Source organism: Lacerta agilis, chromosome 2 (genome assembly GCF_009819535.1).
Source record: "Lacerta agilis isolate rLacAgi1 chromosome 2, rLacAgi1.pri, whole genome shotgun sequence".
Lineage (NCBI taxonomy): Eukaryota > Metazoa > Chordata > Lepidosauria > Squamata > Lacertidae > Lacerta > Lacerta agilis.
Genome location: NC_046313.1, coordinates 109,573,851 through 109,586,426, shown reverse-complemented (window position 1 = coordinate 109,586,426; position 12,576 = coordinate 109,573,851). Strand labels below are relative to the sequence as shown.

The window sequence follows — 12,576 nt, the reverse complement described above, 5'->3', positions numbered from 1 at the left end:
CCTGGGAAATCCTTCCCAGGAAAGTAACATTTTTAAATGCAGTGAGAAATTCATTTTAAAAAAATAATAAAAATTCCTTCCAGTAGCACCTTACAGACCAATTAAGTTTGTTCTTGGTATGAGCTTTCGTGTGCATGCACACTTCTTCAGATACACTGAAAAAGAAGTCACCAGACTTGAATGCAAACTTGATAAAGACTTGAAGGCAGGAAAGTGGAAAACAAAGGGTTAAATGCTGCTGGGCAAAACAGCAACTAAGGAACAGGGAGAAGCCACAACAAGGAGGGTCTTAACAACAAGGTGGTTTTAACACAGCAAAAGGCAGGGAGGGGCTGAACAACAGTAATTGCTAGCAGCAGGTAAAAGGACGCTGCGAAACACCAACCCAGGAGATATTTTTGCTAGCGGTAGAAAAGCAGGGATTTTAAACAGCTCAGAAAAAGGGGGACAGAGGGAAACACCAACTTCAGAGCAGTAAAGTAACTTTAAAAGGGGGGAACCAGAGGAGTTGGGGTGAAGGAATGACAGACAACACAACGCCAGGAACAGGCAAGCCCTCCAAACGTGTTAATATTCCCAGAACACCGGGAGGGAGGGAGGGAGGCTGAGGGAGGCGTGAGAGGGAAGAGCGACGCGGCAAAAGCACAGTGAGCAGAGCCGTCCCCACAGCAGCCCGCCGCTGTGAGCGCGCTCCTCCTTGCCTCCGGGACAGGAGCTGCCTTGGGCAAGGGGGGGGGGGGCAAAGGGAGGAACTTGGGCGGCAGGGACAGCAGCCTCCTTCTCCGCTCCTCTCCTCCTGCCCCGCTTCTTCCTCAGCCTAAATGGACGCGCCGGGCAGCCCGGGATGCGGCTTCTCTTGCCCGGCGCCGATCATTTTTGCTTCTGGGCCTGCCCCCCCCTTCGGTACGCCCATGCAGGGACAAGTAAATATCTCTTTTGCATCACTTGATGGGTGTATGGTGGAGGTCAATGGAAGGGTGGGGGCAAGCCCTGATGCTAAGGTTTCTGTCGCCAGACACACACACCTCTCATTTTGTGATGTAATTGGTAATGTATCCATGATGTGATTTTAGGGGTGTTGTGGGTAACTCTGTAAAACTGATAAAAGTGGGAACCATCCTTTGTTCTGGGTTTCCTTCCTACTTCATCCTGGTGGTGGGTGCAAGTTCTGTTGCAACAGTTTTTGTTTTTTTAAGGATCAGGCTTACTGTTTGCTGTTTTGCGCCTATATTCCTGGCTGTTGTCTTTGGTAATGCAGGTGATTTTCCTATTGAAAAAACCCCTTGAACTTGCTCCTTAAAATGCAATCTGAACAAAACTGGTGAAGCAGTGAGGACAGTAAGTTCTTGCAAGAGCGGGGTCCAAAGCAGGCCCAGTCCAGCTGGGACAAAGTCTGAGCTTGTGTTCCCTATGCGCACTTTCCTTCCCTCGTCTCCCCATTGGCAGGGAACTACAAGGTTTTCCTTCCTTCCCCCAATTATCAAATTGTTATTATTATGCTTTGGACAAGAGGCTGAGCGTGGGGAGAAACTTCTCCTTCCTCCCCAGAGTTGCCTGGACTTCCGGCTTCACCAGCAGAGATAAAATCGGGGCTTGCAAAGGAGGCGGGAAGCGGGGCTGCCTCGTGCAGACGCGGAGGAGGCGGCTTCTTCCTAATCAAGCCTCCTAATTGAGCGGGGTCACTCCCTGCCTCCCACGCGCGGGCTCCCATTCCCGCTCTCTCTGCTCAGGATTTCGGGTGAGTGCATGGACAATAGCGGGGAAGGAGGGAAGCAGCTTTGCAAGGGGGTCCAGGATGAGAAGCCCCGGGGCGGGGAGAAGACAAAGGAGGAAAGGGAGCTGGTTTTTTAATGGGGGCCTTGAAGGCGGGGGGGGGAGGGGGGGTTGCGCTGGGGATAGAGAGAGGCTTCTTTCTGCCCGGGATCTGGGGCAAAGGGAGTTGCAGGGAAAGGGGAGGGCATTGCTGGCCTGGATCGCCTTAATAATTGTATTTTAATTTTAATATCTGCACCCTTGCAAAAGACCCCTGAGAGGAGGGCCTTATCTTTAGGCACCAGGCGAAAGCATCCCTCTTCTCTCATTAAACAACCTGTGGACTTCACAACTGCATTGGGGAGGGTTGTCCTTTTTATTTCTTACTCTGGTGTGCATCTCTGTGTTTTTCTATTCTAAGCTGCCCTGTGATCTTCCGAGGAAGGGCAGTATAGAAATGTAAAGAATAGCAGTAAAAATAGGAAGCCCTGTTGCGTTGGAAGGGGTTGTTGGGGCAGAGTGTTTGATCAGCATGCATAGCGGGACAGGCTAAGGAAGCAATAATAATAATAATAATAATAATAATAATAATAATAATAATAAATTCAATACTTGACTGTGTTGCCTCCAACAAAATAAAAAACACAAAAAACATCAAACACTTCCCAGTACAGGGCTGCCTTTCAGAAGTCTTCCATTTTGTAGAAATGGCCTTCGAATTTAAAGAAATCCTCTCTTTAAGTAATCCCGTGGTGTAAACATGTTTGCTGTCCTCTAGGTCCAAACACACACAGAACACACTTAGTAGGAGCAAGCAGTGCAACAAAGTGCTTCTCCTGTGGACTTGCCATCTAAGTTTACTCATGACCAAAGTTCCTGTTTCCCACAGGGACAGGAGTTGCGTTCAGGGGGTGGTTGGGACAGAGTCTCTGATCAGCATGCATTACAGGCTTAGGATGAAATATTATTATTATTTTATTATTAATTCATTACTTGCACCCTGTCTATCTAACTGTGTTGCCTCAGCCGCTCTGGGCTGCTTCTAACAAAATAAAATACATTAAAACTTCCCTGTACAGGGCTGTCTTAAAAAGTCTTGCATTTTGTCAAAATGGCCTTCGATTTTCAAGAAATGCCCCCTTTAAGGAATCACGTGGTATAAACACCCACAGAACACCCATGGGATGAGCAAGCAGTGCTCCAAAGTGCATCTCTTGTGAACTTGCCACCTAAGTTGTTTACTCATGGCAAAAGTTTCCAAAAAGGACTGGAGGGGGAAGTCTCACCACTTTTAACCCACCCCACTCCCACCACATGAAAGGCAGAGGTCTTGTTCATTCAAAATGCCAGTATACCATGTGATGTGTGTATCTGAAGTGAACCAGGTACTGCAGCTCCTTCACCTCTCACTGGGCTGCAGAGGAGGAAGCGGATGGGTTTGAAGGCTCTTTCCATCAGCCGCCTCTCTTCCCTGAGTAACAAGAGCAAAGGGTGTTTGCAGGGCAGGAGGACAGAGGGGGAGGCAGCGAAGGCAGAGGGAGCAGCGGATCCCCCGCCTCTCCCAGGGGTTCCAGATGCAAGTAAGGGGCTTTCTTCATCTCCATGCAAGGGCCACCCATGTATTCAGAGCAGTCCATTGCAGATTAACTCTTATGTTCCAAGGGATCTACTCTCAGGCCACTAATGTGCATACTTGCCAGCCTTCGGAAGGGAGGTGGGACAGGCAGGTGAAAGGAATGGCCAGAGGTGTTTGAAAATGGGCGGGGGCTCTTGGGAAGGGGTGTTTTTGTATGCAACAACTGCAGCGGGGATGCTGATTGCCAAGGGATGGAAAGGAGATAAAATTCCATGAAAAGAGGAGTGGCAAGTAAAAATGCTAGAATATATGGAACTAGCATAGATGACGGGAAAAAATCGGAGATCGATTGACCCAAAAATTTAAAAGGGAATGGGAGATCTATAGGCAATATTTAAAAGAACAGTTTCCCCGTATAAAAACTTTAAAATGCTTCAAATAACTCTCGGAATTGAATAAGGTATAAGGAATTCAGACAAGATTAAATAAAGATAATGTTTATTGAAAAATAGAGACAAGTAGCCTAATTAAGAAAATAAATAACCCATATCAAAGAATTCAATGGCTGGAATAATTTTGTGCATTCGTGATGTATTGTTCTATTTCTCTTTGTAAGAGATGTACAGTGGTACTTATGGTTACTTACTTAATTCGTTCCGGAGGTCCGTTCTTAACCTGAAACTGTTCTTAACCTGAAGCACCACTTTAGCTAATGGGACCTCCTGCTGCTGTTGCACCGCCAGAGCATGATTTCTGTTCTTATCCTGAAGCAAAGTTCTTAACCTGAAGCGTTATTTCTGGGTTAGCGGAGTATGTAACCTGAAGTGTATGTAACCCAAGGTACCACTGTTTCCATTTTCTAAGCTTTCACTGTGTGTGTGTGTGTGTGTGTGTGTTGATTTTAAACCAATTAAGATTGAATAAATAAAATAGAAAAGAAAAAAGGAAGGGAGGTGATGGAAGGAATTGCTGAAAGCGTTTGAAAATGGGGCTTTTACGGGGGCAGGAGAATCCCTGCAGACGCTCTCAGACTCCCTTGGCTTCGTCTTCCCTCCCTCCCAGGAAGCTGCAACTTGCTCTGATTTCTGCACTCCTCAGGAAGCTGAACCTGCAAACCTAGCTGAGACTGAACCGGCAAACCTGGCCAGGATGGAAGGAGGAAGATTGACACACCTGGTCAGGCTGTCTCCTGCGTCCCTCCCCACAACCTCTGAGCATTCCCTCCCAGGACCCTTGGAGAAATCTGGTGAGTTCCAGGGGAGAGGAGATGGGGACATGAATAGATGGATGGTGGAGGGAGAAAGAGGAAAAGATGGAGGGGAGACAAGGCAGGGAGTTCCTGGCAGGAAGAAGGAAGGAAGCTATGAGGCCTTCTCCAAAGTAGCTCTTTGTTTTTGGAATCCCTTTCGTAAAGTAGTGGGGGCAGATTTTCTTCCTCCAGGATTTTAAATCTTCGGAATTACAGTGGTACCTTGGTTCTCAAACTTAATCGGTTCCGGAAGTTTTCCGAAACCAAAGCGTTCCAAAACCAAGGCGCACTTTCCCATAGAAAGTAATGCAAAATGGATTAATCCGTTCCAGACTTTTAAAAACAACCCCTAAAACAGCAATTTAACATGAATTTTACTATCTAACAAGACCATTGATCCATAAAATGAAAGCAATAATCAATGTTCTGTACCATAAAATAAATAAGACAGTATTAAGAAAAAAATTAACCCTTTTTTCTTTTTTAAAGTTTTTGTTGTGTGTGTATGTATGTGTATGCACGTGTTGATTTTAAACCAATAAAGATTGAATATCGAAAATAAGAAAGGGAGGGAGGTGATGAAAGGAATTGCCAAAGGTGTTTTCAAATGGGTGGAGGCTCTTGGGAAGGGTGTGCCCAATTGGGGCTTCAACAGGGGCAGCAGAATGTCTTGGGCAGGAGGATCCCTGCAGAGGCTCTGAGATTCACTTGGCTTCTTCCTCCCTCCCAGGAAGCTGCAACTTCTCTGATTTCTGCGCTCCTCGCGAAGCTGAACCTGCAAACTTAGCTGAGACTGAACCTGCAGACCTGGCCAGGATGGAAGGTGGAAGATGGACGGTTGACCTGGTCAGGCTGTCTCCTGCGTCCCTCCCCACAACCTCTGAGCATTCCCTCCCAGGACCCTCGGAGAAATTTGGTGAGCTCCAGGGGAGAGGAGATGGGGACATGGATAGATGGATGGTGGAGGGAGAAAGAGGAAAAGATGGAGGGGAGACAAGGCAGGAAGAAGGAAGGAAGGGGTGAGGCCTTCTCCAAAGCAACTCTTTGTTTCTTGATTGCCTTTCATAAAGTAGTCGGGGCAGATTTTCTTCCTTCAGGATTTTAAATCTTCGGAATTACAGTGGTACCTTGGTTCTCAAACTTAATTGGTTCCGGAAGTCTTCCAAAACTAAAGCGTTCCAAAACCAAGGCGCACTTTCCCATAGAAAGTAATGCAAAATGAAATGCATGCATCTCCCCAGTTTGGTGGGCTTAAGGGACAAAGGACCCATTATCATGATACACAATTCCTGTGGCTGGAGGCTCTACACATAGCATTGGGCATATGAAGACCATAGGTGGCCAGTATTACTATATAAGCAAATATTGTAAATCTGCCAATCTGGAGTTATGTGTCAGATTGAGTGGAATTATTTATAGCACCCCTGACATTTTGTCCGTCTCTAAGCTTCCGTGGAGAAACTGTGGTACAAACTAGGTACAAATTTCAAAATAAGTACACAAAGCCAACAAAGAGCTATAGTGGCACCAGCTTTCCTGGTCAAGAGTCCACTTTGTCAGACTGATGTCTGTGCTCTGCCCTTGTGGTTCTAGGCAATAATGCTTCTTAATGCTAGTTTCTGGAAAGCACAGGAAGGCAGAGGGCTTTTGTGCTGAAATCCTGCTTGCTAGTTTCCCACAAGCATCTGGTTGGCCACTGTGAGAACAGGATGCTGGACTAGGTGGGCCTTTGCATGATGAAGCAGGCTCTTCTTAGGTTGTAATATATTGCAATATTTTTACAAAACAAAAAATTTAAAAAATCCTTCCAGTAGCACCTTAGAGAACAACTAAGTTTGTTCTTGGTATGAGCTTTCATGTGCATGCACACTTCTTCAGATACACTAAAACAGAAATCACCAGACCCTTATATATAGTGTGAGGGTGGGGAGGGGTATTACTCAGAAGAGGGGGTCGGAATGGGTGATTGGCTGATAAGTGTGGTAAACCTGTTAACGACTGCAATTGGTCTTACAGGAAAAAGCAACTTCTCTGTAATAAGACAGCTAATTTGAGATCTTGTATAGAACGTCCTGGGAGATGGAAGTGTTCTCCTACCGGTTTCTCTCTTGTGATTCCTGATATCCTTACAGTTACATGTGGCATAAGAACACTAAAGTTTTACTTCTTACTCAGAGGAGAGACTGCTACTCGAGCCTGAGATCCATTACTGACTTGAAAAAGAAAAATACAGAGATGTGTCTAAAAAGGCAACTCCACCATAGATCTGAATTATAAAATGATAATGCTTTACTTCGTGTGAATGGAGTGATCATGTGTAGCTCATGCCATTATCTCATCTGCATTGCTAAAAATTTGGAACATAGCGAGGACAGTGGAGAATGGAGACGGTGTTAAAATAAGAGAAGGTGCACATTGGGATTGACATGTGTTCAGTTTCTTTCTTGTCTTTCTTGAAAGTCTAACAGAATTCTCTTTCCTCCCAGACTCCCAAACAGGTGAGGAAGATGACAATCAGAATTCTATGGAGCCATCTGTGAATTCATGGATAAGAACAAATAAACAGTTTAAATGCATGGAATGTGGGATGTGCTTTAATCACAGTGGAAGACTGAGAATACACCAAAAAACCCACACTGGGGAGAAACCATTTAATTGTATGGAGTGTGGAAAGAGCTTCAGTAGAAGTGGATCACTTAGAAGACATCAACAAACCCACACAGGGCAGAAACCATTTAAATGTATTGAATGTGGAAAGAGCTTCAGTGTAAATGGACACCTTAGAAGACATCAACGAATTCACACTGGGGAGAAACCATTTAAATGTATGGAGTGTGGAAAGAGCTTCAGTCTAAGTGAAGGACTTAGAATACACCAACGAACCCACACAGGGGAGAAACTATTTGAATGTATTGAATGTGGAAAGAGCTTCAGTCGATATGGACACCTTAGAACACATCAACGAACTCACACAGGGCAGAAACCATTTAAATGTATTGAATGTGGAAAGAGCTTCAGTCAAAATGGAAACCTTAGAACACATCAACGAATTCACACTGGGGAGAAACCATTTGAATGTATGGAGTGTGGAAAGAGCTTCAGTCTAAGTGGAGGACTTAGAATGCATCAACGAACCCACACAGGGGAGAAACCATTTGAATGCATTGAATGTGGAAAGAGCTTCAGTAGAAGTGGATCACTTAGAATACACCAACAAACCCACACAGGGGAAAAACCATTTGAATATATTGAATTTGGAAAGGACTTCAGTGAAAATGGAGCACTTAGAACACATCAACGAATTCACACGGGGGAGAAACTATTTAAATGTATTGAATGTGGAAAGAGCTTCAGTAGTAGTGGATCACTTAGAAAACATCAACGAACTCACACAGGGGAGAAACCATTTAAATGTATTGAATGTGGAAAGAGCTTCAGTGTAAATGGACACCTTAGAAGACATAAACGAATTCACACGGGGGAGAAACCATTTAAATGTATGGAGTGTGGGCAGAGCTTCAGGCTAAGTGAAGGACTTAGAATACATCAACGAACCCACACAGGGGAGAAACCATTTGAATGTATTGAATGTGGAAAGGACTTCAGTGAAAATGGAACACTTAGAAGACATCAACGAATTCACACGGGAGAGAAACCATTTAAATGTATTGAATGTGGAAAGAGCTTCAGTGTAAATGGAGCACTTAGAAGACATCAACGAATTCACACTGGGGAGAAACCATTTGAATGTATGGAGTGTGGAAAGAGCTTCAGTCAAAGTGGAGGACTTAGAATGCATCAACGAACTCACACAGGGGAGAAACCATTTAAATGCATTGAATGTGGAAAGAGCTTCAGTGTAAATGGACACCTTAGAATGCATCAACGAACTCACACAGGGGAGGAACCATTTAAATGTATTGAATGTGGAAAGTGCTTCAGTCAAAGTGGAGACCTTAGAAGACACCAACAAACACACAGGGGAGAAACCATTTAAATGTATTGAATGTGGAAAGAGCTTCAGTCAATATGGACACCTTAGGAAACATCAGCTTATTCACGCGGGGGGGAAACCATATATATTTGGAAAGGGCTTCAGAGGGAGTGGAGACCTTAATTGTTGTTGTTCAGTCGTTCAGTTGTGTCCGACTCTTTGTGACCCCATGGACCAGAGTATGCCAGGCTCGCCTATCTTTCACTGCCTCCCGCAGTTTGGCCAAACTCATCCCAGTCGCTTCGAGAACACTGTCCAACCATCTCGTCCTCGGTCGCCCCATAATAATAATAATAATAATAATAATAATAATAATAATAATAATAATTCTCCCTGTGCCCTCCATCTTCCCCAACATCAGGGTCTTTTCCAGTGAGTCTTCTCTTCTCATGAGGTGGCCAAAGTACTGGAGCCTCAGCTTCAGGATCTGTCCTTCCAGTGAGCATTCAGGGCTGATTTCTTTAAGGATGGATAAGTTTGATCTTTTTGCAGTCCATGGAACTCTCAACAGACCTTAGTATTCATAAGCAAATTCACACAGGGGGAAAACCATATAAATGTATGGAGTTTTCCACTCAGGTTTCCCAGATTTCCTGGGAAGTGAAGATGACTGTCAAGTCTCTGGATGTGTCGAAAAGAATTTGGCAGTGTTTGTTTTCTATCTTTGGGACCATGCTATTTGGCGATCCTCTCTTTTTCAATAGGTATCTGATGACTGTTGATATGCATAGCTTGGAATCTGGCATTCTGGACTTTCCCTGCAGTTCTGCATATTGCTCAGAACAGAGAGCTGGATCTGGATTTCCTGTGTCAGTGCATCATTCCCACCTACACTTCCTGAGTTTGTGAATATGGCTAATTTGGGTTCCTTTCGACCAGTTGCAAATATACTTTTGTTGTTCAAAATGGTTTTTTTGTTGGTAATGGGCAGGGTGGATTTGATTTAAATCACTAGTCAGTAAGGCTTGATTCTTGCTGGTATAACTTTAATATGCAAATAGATGAAGATTTTTATAATAACAACTTTTCATATTAGTCTTTCTATCCCCAGTTTAATAGGTTAATCATTCATATTTGGACAACTTTTCTGTTGTACTTAGGAAGGGGAAAAGTAATCATTACCTTAATAATAACAATTTAAATAGATTTATTAGATCTATTCCACTCCAAACAATCAGCAAAATATTGTTTCTATTCTATTCACTGAACTTCTTGAAACTTAGCACTGAAGGGGTTGATTCTGTATGCATAGGTTTGTAGAACAATAGGATTAATGCCTTTTTCTCAACTCTGTTCATGTTATAACATTTTTGCTGTGAAGAAGAGGCATGTGATCTCTGCTGAGTCAAATTCAGTTTTGAGAACTGCAAAAGTAAACCAAGAATCTGTGATAATATCTTGTAGGCAGAGAAACTGCCCAGTAACAGTCTTGCAAAAACCTCTGGAAGAGCAAGACGTGAATGGATTAATAGAATTTATTTACCAAAAAAAACATATACAGACGTATTCTACATAATTAAAAAACTAATCTTTATTTCATGATGGAATAAACTTTGGATGGTAATATATTTTCCTCAAAAAGCATTTTATTTAAATAAAATCTGATTTAAATAAAAAAAATCTGATATCAATAAAAAACATCTTTCTTTCTTTTTTTTTAAAAAAATGATTTTTATCCACCCTGGTAATCTATATATATATATATATATATATAAATGTTCCCATTGCGTGTGCGGTGCTTACCAATTTGCTCCGTAACCACTTGACCAAATAGCATCAAATTAGGACACAGCATTCCATGACCATTGGAGAAGAATATGACAATTAAATTACAAAAAACCACACCTGTCATACCTAAAATAAAGGATAAAGGGGTGTGTGCGCCTATTATACATCACCAGCAAAAGCAATGAAGACTCCAACAGCATCCAATAGAAAGGCAGATCACCCGTTGACGTCATCAAACCTGTGCCGACAAATAATGCCCTGTCCACCATTTTATAACTGCCACCTGTAAGCACCCGAGGACTTTCTGACACAAACTGCTCAGCGGAAAGGTGGAAAAAAGATGGAGCAGGAGGCAGGGCATTTGGGGAAGGGAGGGGGGAGGGGAAAATGCGGGAGTGAAAGAAGCCCAAGGTTGCCTGAGCGGTCGCACTGAGTAAAACCAGCTCTGGGGGGATTTTGTCGCTGGGGTGCGTAATTTTGGGACTGGGGTGGGGGAGAATGCTCTTTTTAATGGTGTAGAGCATTGGGCCCGTTAATTGTGAGGGGAGGTCCTTGTGGGGGGTGCTTTTTCAGTAAAAAAAAAAACACAGCAAGGCCCACAGGCCTACATAAGGTCCCCAGTGCCCTCACTTAAAATGGCCACCGCACACTCACAGGCGTAAAACTTCTCAAGTGCCCTCACCTAAAATGGCCACTGCAGCTTCACATGTTCCACACACAGTCCCAAGTGATCAATACCACCGACCAATGTGTTCTTTTGTGTAAAATGCATCTCTGGGTTATTTGTGGGGCATAGGAATTCATTCTTTTATTTTCCAAAATATAGTCTGGCCGACCACATGTTGCTGACCCCTGTTCTAAAGGACAGGGAAGAACGAAAACAGAAGCTTCCAGAATACTCTCGGGGTCAGGAGAATTTAAAAAAGCAAAAAAAACCACAGCAACACGTGGCCGGGCCAGCTAGTGGGTTCATAAAACTTTAATAAAGCACAGATCCCTTTCAAAAAATTCATTCTCACGTATTCCACTATATAGTTTGGTGGGTCCCCCCACCCGGTTGTTGTTTTTCTTGAAGTCTTTTGGGGAAGTGTGTTTGTTGTGCAAGAACTCCAATGCAGCTTTAATTATGCAACCTGAATTTGCCTGTGTGTGACTGAATCCCACCCCAAAACAGAAATTCTTTGGAAATGGCCTTTGTCAGATGCATGAAGTATGAATTTAAGCTTGTAGTTACAGTGGACCCTCCAGATATGAACTTAATTTGTTCCAGGGGTCCGTGCACAACCCGAAAAATCCGCAAGCAGAGGCACTGCTTCTGCACACGCAAGCGGTGCAATAGAGTGCTTCTGTGCATGTGTGTGTTGCGCTAGAGCGTTTTTGCACATGCGCGAGAGGCAAAAACCCTTAAGTGTATTTCTGGGTTTGCCGTGTGCGTATCCCAAAAGATATGCAACTAGAGGTGGGTGTAACAAGAGGTATGTCTGTATATTTATCTACACACACACTTCATGGGTGGAAAGAAAAAAAAGTGAGGTCAGTCAGTCAGTCAATGAAATGCAAGGAATGCAGGTCAGGTTTCTCAAGTTCTTCCAGCTCATTTCCATTTCTATTGTTTTGCAGCAGATTTAGTTAATGTAAAAGTACAAAACAACCACAAACTATCTTGAGGCAGGTTACACATTTATTCCATTTCAGTCTTAGGTTATTGACATTTATATCCCACAACCCTATCCACCTAGCAGACTGCCTCTCTCTCCTGCCCCTGCAAGCCGCATCAGTAAAATTTTCTGTAGAGACACTGGGGATTGTTCCATGACAGTTGTCACTTGCTGACAATGCAGAAGGAATCATAGAATCATAGAGTTGGAAGAGACCACAAGGGCCATCCAGTCCAAACCCCTGCCAAGCAGGAAACACCATCAAAGCAGTCCTGACAGATGGCTGTCAAGCCTCTGCTTAAAGACCTCCAAAGAAGGAGACTCCACCACACTCCTTAGCAGCAAATTCCACTGTCAAACAGCTCTTACTGTCAGGAAGTTCTTCCTAATGTTTAGGTGGAATCTTTCTTGTAGTTTGAATCCATTGCTCCGTGTACGCTTCTCTGGAGCAGCAGAAAACATCATTTCTCCCTCCTCTATATGACATCCTTTTATATATTTGAACATGGCTATCATATCACCCCTTAACCTTCTCTTCTCCAGGCTAAATATACCCAGCTCCCTAAGCCGTTCCTCATAAGGCATTGTTTCCAGGCCTTTGACCATTTTGGTTGCCCTC

General features: G+C 43.7%; 1 pseudogene; it reads left to right on the top strand.

The window, feature by feature from the left end:
- LOC117042418 overlaps positions 1–12,576 on the top strand; it is a 42,673-nt pseudogene that overhangs the window by 10,313 nt on the left and 19,784 nt on the right.